Source organism: Cygnus olor, chromosome 8 (genome assembly GCF_009769625.2).
Source record: "Cygnus olor isolate bCygOlo1 chromosome 8, bCygOlo1.pri.v2, whole genome shotgun sequence".
Lineage (NCBI taxonomy): Eukaryota > Metazoa > Chordata > Aves > Anseriformes > Anatidae > Cygnus > Cygnus olor.
Window position 1 is genome coordinate 28360333 of NC_049176.1, and position 14905 is coordinate 28375237.

A 14905-nucleotide genomic window follows, 5' to 3' on the forward strand; every position below is an offset into this window, starting at 1 on the left:
AGAGCACACACCTCGCTTGTCTGTTATGCAAAGAACACAGCACAACGTAACTCTTCCTCTCCAAGACAAGATGGGAGTTGTATTTTATTTGCCACGTGAAAAGATCACCCAACCATTACTGCTGTACCTCTTGCTGAATGCCATAAACTGAATTATTTCAGATACTCTATTTCATTAGACAAATTTTCCAAGAAGGCATAAATTAGGGAATATGGTTCGTAATAGTTTCTCTTCCCTTACTTGTAACCTGTTTCACTGGTCTTACACTTCACCAATTTAAACATTATTGCTAATACTTAATATTTAAACTCTGTCACAAAAAGAAAAAAAACACTAATGTTTAATTAGAAATCTATGATGGTCATTTTGGAAAGTAAAATTCAATTTTCAGCTCACATCCAGTACATACGAAAGCAATGAAGTCAGAAGTAAGAGCAGAGCTTACAGAGTTACAGGCTTCTGTGCAGAGCAGGAGCTTTTTCTACTGCTCTTGGGTACAAGGGAAAACCAAACCCCTGGGTGCAGCATCCCTGCCTGGAAGATTTACAGCAGTGTAGAGCATTACACAAGAGCATGAGAATGTCTGTTTTCCTGCAGCATAAAGACCAAGTGCAAGTAACATTTTTGGTAGTAAGCAGACCAGATTCTCCACACAACTGAATCAAGGGCAGTTTATGAACACTACCTAGTGGCAGGAAGAGCATCTCCGACTACCTTCAGAAGGGTTAACCACTAACTACTGGAGAGCTGTTTTCTACCCAGTCCCTTACAACGAAATGTGACAACGAACTTCCAAACATCAACAGGTACCAAAAAATCATGCAAGAACAAAACAAAAAGAAGAAGTGGGTGGAAAAGCTTTCACACACTATGAAGGCTGAAGTCCCCATTGCAACACATTGTCTGACTTACAACCGTAGCAAAGATTTACAAGGAACAGTTTTGTAGGTCTTCATGAACATATGTGAACTCCACTCCTTCAAAATAACCGAGATATATTTCTGTCACATGCTAAGAATTTTTCTGCAGGTTGTATTAAAAGCATCACTGATCAATCAGAAGCATTGCAGGAGAGGACTCAGGACTATGTCACGTTTTTGAGCGCCAGAAATACGTAAGCCGTTGCACTACAAGAATAATGGGCTGTTAGAACACACAAAATGTTCATCTATACATACACATGCTCCTGACAGAGAAGTGGGACAGCAGATTACTCCTTCAAAAACCCCAACCATTAGGTATCCTACTCCAGCTGGTGAACAGATCTTCAGGCTGGTTTACCAAGTGCTAGTTAGAAACACAATTACTCAATGAATAGAAAGGGAGGCCCTGAATGATAACCTTATCCCTCTAAAAGCTACTTTTAGGAGAGAGTCACAGTACAGAAAAGAAACCTGTTCTTCACATTTTACTTTAGTAACAGGCTTGGTACACTGTAGCATTGATTTAATAGTTTTCTTTAACTTTTAAAAGTTAACATTTGGCATATGAGATGGGTGGGACTCTTGGTAAAGATGTTTCTGGGTGCCAAAAGGAAAGAGTTTCTAAGTGTGGTTTGTTACTACAAAGCCACAAAACAGACCTCAGTAACAATTCCTACTTTTATAGAAGCTTTTATATATTATATATCCCATATATTAAACTTTAAACATCTTTCAAGTAGAGAGAACAAACATCCTTGCTTCATTCATGTAAGACAGCTGCATGCCACAGACACTCAGGAGCATCGATCGTCCTGTGCACAGCCGGGCAGCGCAGGGGCAGGCAGACCTTCCACCCTGCAGGGCCCTCTGCGCCGTACTTGCTCCTGCGAACGAGGCTCCGTGACACCTCTAGCTCAGAGCTCTTTGCAGAGAAGTTTCCCTCTCACACCCCTGCAATGGAGATGTGTGGAGATGCATTACCAGTTATGCATTTTTCGTTTAAAGGAAATTTATTTGAAAAAAGAAAAGCACTTTGTGAACTCTGCTCCAGGTTGCAAAGCATTAGTCTCCCATGACTACTTTTCAAGCTTTTGTATAGATATATAAAACAATAAAGAAAGTATGCAGTAGATTTAGTGTTCATTTAGACAAACTCTACTCTTTTACTTGCAAGGATGACGCAAGTAGTTCTGCTAAGCAGTCATTTGTTCTCAACATATTAGAGACAGCATGAAAAATCCCTTGTTCTCCATGCTCCTCTGTAACCCCTGTGCTTGTCTTCTGCTAAAAGCGTAAATTACTAAGAGTAATAAAGTGCTATAACTAATTGTCAAGAGTTGCAACTGTTGGTTGAGACATCAAGACAGGTGGACAACATTGTCTCCACTTTCTGCAACTTGCCACATTTACAAGCTGAAGCAGATCTGGATGCACCCTTTGGTCTATTTAGCCCTGTGCTTGAGTGCACCCGCTGCAGCCAGCGCCTCACAGGAGCTAACTGCTGGAGCAGTCGGGTCTCCAGGAAGGACTTAGTAAGCAGACTTTATGAAACACTATGTATTTATCTTGTTACCTCATGCAGTGAGATGACAACACTAAAGATGCAGTCCTACAGAAGTCCTTCAGCCTATGTTATGATGGAATTGAATTGTGGATGGACTGAAGTTGCTCTTTCTCCCTAACATCTGCAACATTCGTGTCTGAACTTGGAAGAAATTCTCAGAGATCATGGTGTTCCAGTTTGTTTTTCCCAGAAGTTTTCTGAACAGACAACAGTAATCCTATATTGATCTTCTAAATGTTTTCTGAACAGTACATACCTGGATTTCTCAGAGACCAGTACCATTCCTGCAGCTTTCTTGATGCCCTAACAAATCAAACCCTAGGCAAACTTGGAAAAATCCAGTGTTAGTCTCTCCCATGAAAATATCTGTCCACACTTGAAAATGAAACACATTCGCCATTGTTCAATAGAACAGTACTTCTCTACACAAAATCCAAAAAGAACTGTGATAATGCACTGCTGTCCATCAAAATGGGGGTTGGGGGGACTTATGTCCTGGTGGTCGCCCATTACAGACATTACAATGTTATAATCTGTTCTACTTATCGTCTACATGCAAATTATGTATACACTTCCAGCCACAGAGAAGAAAATCAACGCTGCATTAATCAAGACAGTTTGTCTCGCGTTCCTGGGCCCACAGAACAACTGTACCTCACAGAACAACTGTACCTCATTTGTTGTGACATCCACCTGGACTGCTTCCCATTTCTGTGCTGTACCACCTCCCATCCCTGCCAAAAAGCTCCACCTAAATCCCTTAAGAGCTGAATCAGCCGCCCACAGCGGTGGCAGCCGGTTCCAACCCATCCTCCAACCTGAGGAAATCCTCAGCAGCAATGAACGGAGTGGGCTGTCTGCACGGGCTTGGCAAGGCTGCAACAGGATCTGCTCCTCTGAATCTTTGGTGTCTGGAAAAAGCAAGGCAACTGGAGTTCAGTGGCAGAGAACAAGACTTTTTCACCTAAATTTTAGTGCTGAGGACCAGCCATCCATCTCATTTCAGCTAATAAATGAGGCTTCTCCTACAGTGAGCAGCGAGTGACCGAACCATCCCAAGGAGAGCCCCCTCTCTGCCATCTCCTCGCCTTATCCGAGGGAAGGAATTAGGAAACGAATAAAACACGAGCAATGCTACAGCCAGCAGGGGCAACCACACAAGCAGCGTGCTGGATCGACAGTCCTGCCGCAGAAACAGCGCGGCACAGAGAGCTCCTTTATGAAAATCCCTTGCTGTTCTTTGTCAACCCCAAAACTGGGAGTGCCAAACCCTCACAACTGTTTTGTAGCCGAGGCAGGGCTATTTTTCTCAGTGTTGTTTCCCAGCATAAAGAGGATTTCATGTCCTCTCCAGGACCATCCTGCACTAAAATCCAGAAACTGAAGCTTGGCACAGTGGGATTCATTCAATAACAATTCTCACTTTTCTCTGAGGATCTGTATGCACCAAAATCAATTAGCATTTGCTACAAACGTAACATAGCAACAGCAGACAAGCCCTCATTTGATGTAAATCAGTGTAGTTCTTCCGATTTAAAAGAACTTTACCAAATTTCATCAGCTGTAACTCACACGGTGCTTGTGAATAGCTCGATCACCAGGGAAGTAAGGCTCATAAAACCTGAGTGCCTGGAACAGTAAGTGGTCAATACAATTTGTTATCCTTTCTAGGACATCTCAAGCATTTTATTTCTCTTGTTTTCAGAAGGAAGAAAAATGGGTCTAAATATATGAAAACTGTCACACAGGACCGATGGGCGGACGACCGTCCTGAAGCCACGATCTGAGAGTCGATTGCTTCAGCAGCCACAAAAAGCCATTCATAAAATAATCCTGACTAAATTCATGGACATATTTTACTGTTTTTAAACAGGAGCAAACTGCCAACATGCTGTGTGAAGTAGCACTTCCTGTTGATTTGCTTTGTATTAATTATAGCGCAATTAAAAGGGGGAGTCTTCATTGCAATCAACTACCAGGTGCTTTAGAAACAACGGACAGGGGCCTTAACACTTCCCAATGCTATTGCCAGCGCTACTGCGGCACACTGACCAAATTTTAAAACGTAGGGAGGAAAGTCTTAGCATGGGAAAACCTCTGTAATGTTGAAAAAACACCGATCAGATCATCTAATCTTGTCATTGAAAGGTCTGAATTTGCTAATATGCCTCAGAGCTTGAAGAAAACTGACATAAAAGGCAGTAAGAAAACAGCTTCACTGTGTATTTTGCTACATAAAGGAACGAATGGGAGAACTGAAATATTAATATTCACTGCATTGACTGTTGATGAACTAAACAGTAGTACCATTTCAAGGAATATCAGCTGGACTACATAGATTTATTTTTAATCCATAATTATCTTTATGCTTGACTTAACAACGTAGCTCAGTTGGAAATCCCAGCCCTGAACCCTCCATAGCAGCAATGCCCGGGTGCAGAAGTTATCAGGGTGCCAGCAGACCATCACTGATAACTTTAAGAGCAACCAAAGAGCAAATGGTCTCCCCATTGAAAGGTATGAACTCAACAAGGAGAGAATTCCAGCGACCTACTCCACGTTAATCCGGCAGAAAGCAGATGCCAATTGAACTGTTATGGCCGGGCTCCAGGCGGGGACTGACAGGTCACGGAGAGGCTGTCAAATCACTGACACGCTGCCTGCTTCTGCGGGAGTGCCGATTCCTGCCGGCTTGCATCTCTTCATTCGGGACTGATCTCAGGAGCTACTCGAGGCACCTGAATAACTCTGGTGAAGTTTAAGCAAGTTGAAGTACTTCTCTTTGCTGTTCTAGCATTAAGAGCTGTGTCTCAGGTGACTGTGAGCAGAAATATAACTTTTTTGTACAGAGATCAGTTGCGCTTTTTCCTATAAATCACTTTACATACTACAAAAAAAAAATCATCCTCCAGGTCGAGAAACGCCCAATATGATTCCTGCTATTCTTTAAGTAACCAATTTTTTAGTAGGTTTGAAGACCATTATGTAAAAAGATGATTAGAAATGTTTATTGCATCATTCGGATTCCCAGTAATTTGAGTTCCTGATTTTCAGATGGGCACATTTAGAGTCCCAGCATCTAAATGTGAAGCTGGAAATTCCAATAACCTCATGTAAACCTTTCAACTGATCGACAAAATGTTTTGTATGCACGGCTAAGATAGGTACACATTTAAGAAGGTACTTTATGTTGCCCATTAGCGAGTCAACTTTCAACCACCAGCAGATGGTATGCAAGCAGCTATGACACCAGGTGATCAGATACAACAGAAAGAGAAATTCTTCCATGACCTGAGTAAAACAATGCTGTAGAGTCCACTGGAACTTGAAAGTTCCTTGTGCTTATTGAAAAGTATCTACTTCAAATTGGTTAACACTATTTGGAAGTTAAACCAACTGATACTCTTCATACCCATTATTCAACACACACACCTTTTCTGTTTTTTAATTATTTTTAAGTTTTGTAACCAATCACCTTCAGGTTGTGGATTTTCTTCCTGGTTATGTATGTTGTGAATCTTGGAGATAATCAGGAAAGAAAAAAAAAATCACAGCAACATGACGCTGGAGGAATAACGAGAGTATGTGACCTGCTGAAGAACCTCGTTTGGTTTCAGATACCATGCACATGGGCTAAGAACACCATACGGTGCATTAGGCTGTTCTCTCTCTGGTATAGACCACGCACAGTCCAAGACAAGTGTAACCTTATAAAATTTGTTCCACAGCTGGAAAAGAATTAAGGCCTTTCTTATTTTACAGGGACCTGAATCAAGAAGAGTCATCTGGTACCCGTCAAACCTATTAGCCTGCTAATCACTCACCCGCTCTAAAGGAGCATTTATGTTCAGCTGTCCCAAAATGAAAAGCAGAGGGGATAAAAAAAAATAAATCTCTAACTGGAAAGCCAAAAGGTTTGAAACACTGCATTTAAAAAGAGCAGAGAGAGACTTTTTTTTAAGCAGAAAAGCAACTCTTGTCAGAAGAGATTTAAGCAAAACCTAAAAGATACTGAATAAGCATAAAGGAGCCCTACAGCCAGGATCCCAACTCTCTCTAAAAGCAAAGAACAGTTTTCATGTAACTCTTGCTATGATCTTGCATTTCTGCAGATCCACAGCTTTCTTAAGCTTTCCAAGAACACAACTGTACAGGTTTAAGAAGTTCTTTTCCAAAATATGAATACACCTAGAGAGACTGTTAGCTGCAGAGTGTATCTTGGGACCTAACACAGATAGACCGATAGGTCTTATTACCTGGAGAATAACACAAGAAAAGGATTTTAAATCCCAGGAATTGCTTTAGCAGGCCACAACTACAGTGCCTGGATGCTAATCAGCTCCCAATTAACGTCAAAGCACGCTGGACCAACAAACACATTCAATACCACTTAGCAGCAGCTCTGCAAAGAAGAAATGCAGCAATCCCACACAGCAAGCACACCTACCAATATCCCTGCCATGCTGATGAAAGATATTTATCCTGCTTTTTGCTACAAAACGCATTCTGGGCGGATTCCAGCTCCATTTTTAACAATAACGGGAGGACTTGGTAGTGGAGGACTCTTGATTACCCTCAGCACTAAACAATGATACACCCACATTCAGCTACAAATAATTCTAGCTGCCTTAGTATTATGTCTTGATTACCTGCTTTTTCACAACTGTCCTCTAAATGTAATTTTCCAGTAACTACTCAGTGAGGAAAGGCATCTCCTAAAACCGCAGGGACATTGCCTAACATCTAAATCTGAAGATTCTGCAAGACAGCAATACGCCTGCTAAAGAAAAACAAAATGGCAAGCACACATGCATGATACGATTATTTGATTCAATACAATATAAATTAGGTCAGACTCCTCTTTGGAGAATTCTATGTCAAGAACTAGGTGGTCCACTAAATTCCTATTCATTTGCCTTCGGGCTTGGGGAATTGCAAAGACTCTCATGAAACTGATATTCTTCTACTCACAAGAGTAATCGCTATTTGCTGGGGGAAAAAAAAAAGGAAAGAAAAGTACTCAGCGCAGCTGCCTGAAATTAGCAGGAGACTTAAGCAACCTTTGTAAAACGAAAAGAGGAGCTAATAAACCTTTGCATATACATGCATGCACCCATTCACACAGAGATGCACAAAATTCAACACAGGAAGAACTGTGAGAGTGCTTTTGTGTGCTTAGGTGTTTTTAATCTTATACATCCCTTGAAGAAAAGTAATATTTTATGGATCCTCACTAAACCGGCAGCAACAGAATGACAGGAGAAGTGCTATCCACAGAAAGAACAAATGATTTCAAACTGGAAACTGCCCCGAGCCTTCTCTGGGGCACTCCTCCTGCACTTTTTAAAGCTTACGATGGTCACCGTGCTTTCTGATCCCACAAGCAACCTAAATAGATCTTCACACCTCTAAGGTGCCAGCACGAGAGTGTGCCAGCTACTTCATATATCCAAGTAGAGGACTAACTCGGGGCAAGACACAAGAGGTAGCCCTTCAGACATCCCCCTGCTCCACAGCAGGCAGGTGGGTGAGGACATGCAGCTGAGCCCAAAGAGCTGCTCCTCGGTAGCCGCTTCCCCCATGACTGGGACGTGACAGCCCACAGCACCTGCACGGCACACGGCTGGTCATCCCGGGTACCAGCTTCACCCCAACGCCTCCAGAAGCCACATACAGATTAAGAGATGGAAGCTTAAAGGTCTCTCTCTGATCTGGTGCTTCAAAATGGCATCTTGGGGCAAATCTGGAAACAGACTGCACAGACCCCACTGGAACCAGCGAGGTTCCTGCCACCAGAGTCTAGCAGGATTGGTGTGCACAAAAAATAAGAAGACAACGAAGAACTTTCACCGCTGCTGTTTTTACACAAGTTCTTACAACGCTTGGTGCTTAAACGATAAAAAACTCTTTCCAAGAAAAGAATGGGAAGTTTCCATACTTCACAGTTAAAACAAACGAGTGCTGCTTATACCTGCAACACTTGAAAATAGGATTAGATACACAGATGACTGCACACAATAACATGCCGGCTTTTCTCTACCCAACACTACTGGGTTTACTTACTTTTCCTAAGTAGGAACAATTCTGCTGCCTTTAAATAGAAACGGAACATTGATTTGTGGATTAAATTCTTAAACCTGGGCCATGAAATATAATTCCGTAGGAGCTAGACTGGGCAAAATCTACTATTATGTGCAAAGTACAGAGTTGCAGCTTCTCCATGTGTCAAGCCAAAGTATGAAAATGAAAATATTTAAATCTGATTAATTACTTGGTTTAGAATATATGCTTTTCATTCTACTGTATCAAAATACTCATAATAAAACACTGCTACTGATGAAGTCAAGCACTCCCTTACAAAGGCTGGCAAATTTGCAGAACAGCACTTGAGGTTTAGATTAGTAAAATCCTAATGAATATCTACTCTAATATCCATGTAATTGCATGGAATGCATTTGCAAGTGGTTCAATTAATAAAAAGAAGAAAAAAAAAAGGAAGGAAGAAAGAAAGAATCTGGCACAACTGAAGTCCAAATTGTGATTTTCGCGTTGGTTGAAGAGACTTAAGTGACAACTTGTAATAATGAAGATCTCAGTTTCTTCCCAACAAAGGACAAATCGCAGTAGAGTCTTCCAGCTCTTTCCCATGTCACAACACACTTGAGTCACGCACTCTAAGTACCAATGTCAGCATATTCAATTACATCACTTTTGTCCCAGACACCAGAACTGTTTTCATATTTGATCCAATGATTGCGTTACCAGAAATGCCTGCCTCATCCTGCATGCTGTATGAGGAGCTGGGTGCCCAGCACAGGTTCCTGAAACACTCACTTGGATCTAATTACGTAAAGGTTTCTGCTGCTGCGCTGCATGGCTTCACCACTCCTTTTGAGAGCTAGCACCTGGCCTACCCATGGCTCATTTTCCCACATATAAAAACAGAACAGTATAGGACTTATTTTATCTCAAAAAATCCAGTGTGCAGATATATGCTTTAAAGGTAGAACTAACAGTATACGAATGAGGCCACAGAAGGGCTGGTGGCAAGCAGTGCTGAAATAACACCAACTAGCACAGGACGTATGAGAGCAAGTAATAGCCTATTTTTATTCCTAATAATTGGCTGATGAAGTCTACTGTGATCCAGAAACTGATTAATTTTGCAAGAATGCTTGGGTAGTGTTTGTAAAAATCAAGTCATTACCTTGACTAAACATTGACTTGCACAGTTAACTTTAACCATCAAGACCTTGACTAAATATTGACTGGGAAAGTTTATTTGAACTATAAAGTCTAGAAAATCTTGGTCCTCTTTACTGGTATTTGCTATCACTTTGAAATGTAAACACAACTGTAAAAATAGAAGTTCTCCCACCTAACCACTATTTAACCAAGTAGCTTGGCTATTCTTAAATTCAATACAAACATCTTGCAAAATTTGAAATTCAAAGTGTTTAAAAGCAAACAGGCCTGTCAGAGCTGAGGATGAGAGGGGAAGGTCAACCTTCCTGCATTCTGCATCAAGACTGGGTCTTTCAATAGGACAGAAAAAGAATCACAAGGTTCATGGTTTAAAATTATTTTGATATGTTTATACAGGGGTCTTCCAACATATCATCAGAAACAGTGCTTTGCCCACTGAACAAAGCAGGCTGACCACCAGAACAATGTGTTTGTTCTGGTACCTCTACTTCTGAAGCCCTAGCAGCAGCTACTTCAAGTCAACATCCTCCACTGCTGGTGTCACTTCATCATGTGAGGCCACGGGTCAAAGGACATACACAGACAGGGTCTTTCACTAGCTGAAAGAAAAAAAAAAGAAAGAGGGGGAAAAAAAAATAAAATCAATTTCAATCCTCCTAAGATGAAACCACTGATGTGTGCAGTCATTGAAGTCCCGAAGGTAATCCTACAAGAAAACATGATGGTGTCCTCCATCACTGTGCTGAGATACTGTTAAAGTGCAGCAAAACCGCCTGTGAGGTATAGTCCAAGATCAGCAGCTATATCAGAGCACTCCAAGCAATAAATCTGAACTTCTCAACCAATGTGAATAGTGCATTTTAAATGTGTAATGAAACAAAGTGGTGATGACACGGGGGCAAGGAATTGGGTGTTTTGGGATGGTGTTATGGAAGTGGCTCAGAAACAAACAATGACTGTGAATCCAGCACTAATTCCACCTACAATTCCACTTCAGGAGTTTGAAAGCACATTTTAGCTTAGTGTCTTAATTCCTTTTTACATTTATCATCTGACTTTAGCACACTTGATGAAAATAACCTTAGGAGCAAAAATAAAAGATGCGAACCTCCAATACCAATGGAAATATCAAGCCAACTGGTGAAAACTTCTGCTCCCATTTTTATTTTTGAGGCGAGTAGTAAGGAACAGATTGATACCGGCACCACGGGGGGTGGGGATAGAGAAGGAACGAACAATAAACAATACAATTGTCAGTAGTTTACCACAGCGCTGTGTCTTGCAACGGAAACATACTGTGAAACAGCTTGCAAGACAAGCTTCATCAACGATAAGTAATTTTTATTCCGTTTGAGTGGCTGAAAACAATAAACATGATTAAACGATTCAGACATGCATTCGGAATTTAGACAAATGGCAAAGCGTCCCAAGGACTTCGCTTTTAAAACTACTTCGAGGAAAGACCTAAAAAATTAACTTCGCCGCGCCAAGAAAGCCGAAGTTGGCGGCGGAGCCGAAGGCTGCCCGTTCACCTGCAGGCTTTGGGAGGCTGCGAACCAGGGCCAAGCTTTTTTGGGTGCTGCCCGGGCGAGCGCTGCCCCCAGCCCGCAGCCCCGGGCACCTCAGGGGACCACCAGGAGCCCCCCGGGCCGGGCAAATGAGGCTCCCGGCGCCCCCCTCGGGGGCAGCCGCCCCCGGCCCTCTCCCCCCTGGCTCCCCGGCATCATTTTTCAGCACCCCGCCGCCAGCCGGGCTCCCCGGGGAGGGTCTCTCCTCTCAGCGAGGCGCCCCCCGGCTCGTCAAGGCGAGCCCAGCCCCGCCGCCGGCCCCGCGGCTCCCGGCGCCATTTCCCCGCCGCTCCTCAGCGCGGCGTCTCCCGCCCCGGCTGCACCCTCACCGGGAAGGAGGCAGCGCGGCGCTGCCCGGCACAGCCCAACCGCCCTGCCCGGGCTGCCCAGCGGCCCTGACAGGCTGCGGAAGCCGGGGTGCGGGGGGGAGACCCCCAGGACGAGCGGGGCACAGCAGCAACAGAGCCGCGGTCGGCGCTCCCCAGCTGGGGGGCGGCAGCGGCTCAAGGCTGAGGCAGCGCGCCCAGCCCGCAGCAACCCGCGGAGCGGCCCCGGGGAGCCCCTTATTTTTTTCTTCCTTTTTTTTTTTCTTTTTTTTTTCTTTTTTCCGTATTTCCCCCTCCAGGGGACGGAGAGTCCGGGCTTGGCAGGGCTCAGCTGCGTGCGGCTGCTTCTGCCCCCGAGACTCGGCTGAAAGGGGGTGGACCAAGGCGGCAAGTTGCCGCGACTTGAGGGAGATTTCAGCCCCTTCCCCTTCTCGACGCGACGCGAACGGAAAAAATAATAATAATAATAAAAAACTTCCTCCGGAGACCCCCCTCCCATCCCTATGCACCCCGTGCCTGCGAGGGGCTCCCCGGCAGCGGGCACCCCGCTCGCCCCCGACCGCCGAGGGGAGAAGGGATCCGGCGCCCTCACCTGCCCCAGCGAGCCCTCTCCTCCTGGCGTTCCTCTGCTCCCCATCGTGGGCGCAGCAGCTGCTGTTATTCCTTAGGATACACATGGCTCGTCCATGCTGAGAGCCGCCTTCCCGCGTCGCCTGCCCTCGCCGGCCCCCGCCAGCGCGGCGCTGAGGCCAGAGGGAGGGGAAAAGGGGAGGCGTGCGGCGGAGGAAAGCTGCTGATGAGGGTCGGTCTCCTCCTCCTCCTTCCCCTCCTCTCCTAGGGCTGGGGGTCTCGGTGCCGTTGGTGGGCAGGGAGAAGGGGGACGGCCGGAGCTCGCCCCCAACACGCCGCCTGCCCCGGGGCAGCCCCCGTCGCTCTGTCGGTCTGTTTGCCCCCTGCCCACGCGTGAAACCCGGCCGTGGAGCCTCCAACGCGGTCTCCCGGCCCTTCCTCGGGGCTCCCTATCCCCACAGCCCCGAGGATGGGCTGCCCCACGTTGCCCCCCATTGCCCCCCGAGGTGGGGTGGTGGCCCACGGCCCCCGTGGAGCTCCCGAGGCATGGGGGGGGGGGGGGGGGGCACAGCCACCGTCACCCCCGCTGCTAACGTGGTGTTTTTCTCATGGCTTCTCTCAGTCACCCGTGAAAATTTAATGAGGCATTTAGGGGCTGTTACCTTCAGAGTCAATGGAGGAAGCATATTTAGCCTAATGCACTTGCTGCCGAGCCAGTAGGTCTATTGCAGGCAGATCAGAAGTCATGGAGAGACTCTCCTTTCAACACAAAATTCACGACCCATTAAACTTATTCTGTGATAACAGCTTCTTTACAAACGGAGACCCATAGAAAACGGAGGCTGTCATGCACTTCCTGAAAGGATTTACATACAGAAGAGAAGTACATTCATGAGGTTATTGCAATTTCACTAGTGTTACCTCCAATCAAGGCATAAAAGCAGCTGGGCTCTCGCTGAGGTAAATTACTAAAATAAAAGCATTTTGTGGCCGCCAGATAGATGCAATTCACCTGTGTGATGGTGCCTCCTCCAGCTGACCGGGAAGAGGGCCCCAGCATGGGGCACCAGGCCTGTCAGAAATCAGGAGCGAGATGTGGCACTGGGCACACCAAAACCCAGCTGCTGACCTGTGCTCCTTGAGACAGCAGTCAATGAGTGACCGCCAAGATGCTCACGAGGCAGAAAGATGTTGACAGGTTATTTTCCCTCCACCCGACACGCAGGAGGGCAGAGAGCGCCCATCCAACAGCGGCTGGGCAAACAGATCGATTGAAAGAGTGTGCAGAGATCTGATAACGCTCTCAGATATTTTCCATTTCACCTTCCTCAATTATTCTTTGCATAGCACATTAGGTACTAAGCATAAAAGATATAGTCATCTAATAACCTTTACGACGTAACAAAAATGCATTTCAAAAGTCATACCACATTTATAGAAGCAGTTGGTGGAATGAAGGCCTGCTATAGAACTGTTTTCTTCAATTCCATTTATTACAGAAATGAAAGGTGGGATTATCAATTGAACCCATTTATTCTAATATGGATAAAAAAAATGTAAGTCCTAGTAGTAAACTTAATTGAAGCAATATATATTTTCCATTGGAAAGGATTTTATCATCTCAAGATGACACAGTCCTGAAGAAAAAAAAATCAAGCAACAGGAGCCACCTTTCCATTAGGGAAAAATAGTATCCCCTAGATGACATTTGGCTATGCTTGACTATAAGTATTAAGTCCAATAAAATGTTTGTGATCCTCTGTTCTCAAAAGGCATATTGAACTGCTCTACGCCCTTGGCCATTACATGGTAAAATGAAGTTGCATTTACCATGTTGCTGACGTCCCCATAGTGCCACTTTTTACAGGAAGGGTGCTGGTTGTTGAGTAACAAGAGAAGGAACTTTCAGTAAGTGTAAACTCCATTCCCAATTCTGAAATTTATGGATGCAAGTCACACTTGCTAACAGTATTTTTTAAATCTAAAAGTATGTACTAGCTTACAGCTTGTAATATGAATGCAAATGAACTTGTAATTATACTATGCAATTTCCTACTTAAAAAAAAACAACCACAAAAACACAACAACAACAACAAAAAACAACACCTATGAAAATAGAACAGACCTGAAGAGTAATATGAACTGCAGTTCTTCATTGTGTTTCTTCATTATGCAGGAGTTGCCATAAGCAACTTGCTCTGTTTTCACGTATAATATTTTTAGGCCATAATTTTGCCATACAGATTCTCAAAAGAGAGCATCTATATGGCCAGAGTTCTTCCTCTCTACTGAAAAACATGACCAAGAGGCAAAAGAGCAAGAAATTTGGTAGGTCTGCACAGTCTTCTTTTGTCTTCACCTGTGAAGCTTATTTAAACTCAGCATTCCTATATTCTCCTAACAATGTACTATACCATCACAGATGAAGTGATAAACCCCCAACTTTAGGCCAAAGATATCATTTTTTGTAACCACTGACTATCTGCAAAAGTTAAAGGTAGTAACCTAAAAAAGTGGTTCTCTAAGCTATCTTCCAACATGTTGAACAGTTTTCCTCTGCAGCACTCGATCCCTTAGCACCTACTAAAATAACTGAAGGGAAAGTAGTATCACCTTCTTAGCTCTTGATTAGATTTGAGCTAACAGGGCAGTGATTGTAAGCTATATAATGTTCTGGTACGTTAGCTGAGGTAGAGATGAGTTCAATATTACAACCAAGAGCGCTGTATACATTATTTAAAGAATTAG

General features: G+C 44.2%; 1 protein-coding gene across 18 annotated transcripts in view; it reads right to left on the reverse strand.

Annotated features, from left to right (window-relative positions):
* DAB1 (DAB adaptor protein 1) overlaps positions 1-14905 on the reverse strand; it is a 417778-nt gene that overhangs the window by 132923 nt on the left and 269950 nt on the right. For 4 of the 18 annotated variants that reach the window (XM_040565212.1, XM_040565221.1, XM_040565220.1 and 1 more), the window contains exon 1: positions 12180-12749. The exons of 6 other annotated variants lie outside the window; for them this stretch is intronic. The gene's annotated coding sequence lies outside the window, so the exon portion shown is untranslated. Of the gene's footprint in view, positions 1-12179; positions 12752-12819; positions 13062-14905 lie in introns of those variants that run through there. 8 more of the 18 variants (XR_005821955.1, XR_005821956.1, XM_040565213.1 and 5 more) reach the window with 4 other exon arrangements.